General features: G+C 36.7%; 1 non-coding gene across 1 annotated transcript; it reads left to right on the top strand.

Annotated features, from left to right (window-relative positions):
- The first annotated feature begins 1,247 nt into the window (after nucleotides 1–1,247).
- LOC125082780 (small nucleolar RNA SNORA40) lies at nucleotides 1,248–1,373 on the top strand. The gene has a single exon (XR_007122097.1). It is a non-coding gene; the product is annotated as a small nucleolar RNA SNORA40 (small nucleolar RNA).
- The last annotated feature ends 225 nt before the right edge of the window (nucleotides 1,374–1,598 follow it).

Raw genomic sequence — 1,598 nt, 5'->3', positions numbered from 1 at the left:
CCAGAGAAAATGCAGGGCTGAAAATAATGTCTGTTCTCACCCGTGAGTATGAAAAACCTCACAATTATAAAGCTTGGGTGGAGTACTCAGAAGAGTTTGCTTGACGAGTAGGGAAAATTAACCTAAAACTTAATGCTCACCTAAAAAAAATCTCAAGAGCAAGTCTGGAATTGATTAGCTATTTCCAAGTAATTTAACCACATACCAGAACAAAACTCAAGAATGTTTGTTAGAATACAAAAATACCTAGCACCCAATAAGATAAAATTCACAACGTCTGGCATTCAACCACAAATGACTACGCAGGCAAAGAAGTAGGAAAACATGATCTGTAATAAGGAGAAAATCAACTTATCAAAACTGACCCAGAATTGGCATTGAAAATAATTGAATAGACAAGGACATTATAGCAGTTGTTATAATGTTATTTCATATGTCCAAGAAGCTAGAGAAGAGATCAAATATGCTAGGTAAATACATGGAACTTTTTTTTAAGATTTTATTTATTTATTTGATGGACGGAGATCACAAGTAGACAGAGAGGCAGGTAGAGAGAGAGGAAGGGAAGCAGGCTCCCTGCTGAGCAGAGAGCCAGATGCTGGCAGATCCCAGGACCCTGGGATCATGACCTGAGCAGAAGGCAGAGGCTTTAACCCACTGAGCCACCCAGGCACCCCTGGAACTTTTTTAAATATCAAATATCAAGAACTACAACATCTGTGCTGAAAAATATACTAGATGAGATTAATGTCAGATTAGAAATTGCAGAAGAAATGAATTGAAACGTGAATTGAATTGGATTGAAAAAATAAATAGAACATTAGTAACCTGGGGGATAACTTCAAGTGATCTAATATGCATGTATTTGGCATCTCTGAAAGAGGGGAGGGGAAGCATTTTTTTAAAAATCAGTAAATTTTCTTAATTTGATGAAAATCATATACTAACACATGTAAGAAATTCAACAAGTCTCATCACAAAAACATGAAGAAAACCCTATCAAGGCATATCATAATCATCACATTTCTTAAGCCAACTCATTTAAGAGAAAATCTTTAGAGTGGCCAGAGGAAAAATTTCTCTGACCATATTACGTACAGAGAAATGAAGATAAGGATGCCAGCAAATTTCTCATCAGAATTAATGAATATAGGAAATGGTGGAGCAAGATCTTAAACATATTGAAAGAAAAAAGTGTTTTCCTAGAATTCACCTAGTAAAAATGTCTTTCAAAAAGAAAGCTAAGTCACACTTTTGCTGTTTTTGTTTAGTTTGTGAACAAAGACTTAGACAAAGTGCAAAAAATAAATCCTCTTTTGCAACCCAGAACTCATGGCTCAGTATGAGTTTTGATACAGATAAGAAGGAACAAGATCCGGGGTGCCTGGGTGGCTCAGTGGGTTAAAGCCTCTGCCTTCGGCTCAGGTCATGATCTCAGGGTTCTGGGATCAAGCCCTGCATCGGGCTCTCTGATCAGGGAGCCTGCTTTCCCCTCCCTCTCTGCCTCCTTGTGATCTGTCAAATAAATAAAATAAAAAATCTTCAAGAAGGAAAAAAAAAAAAAGAAAGCTAAGTAAAGATTTTTCAGACATATGAAA

The sequence above is a fragment of the Lutra lutra genome, chromosome 12 (genome assembly GCF_902655055.1).
Source record: "Lutra lutra chromosome 12, mLutLut1.2, whole genome shotgun sequence".
Lineage (NCBI taxonomy): Eukaryota > Metazoa > Chordata > Mammalia > Carnivora > Mustelidae > Lutra > Lutra lutra.
This window is presented reverse-complemented; position numbering and strand designations above follow the sequence as displayed.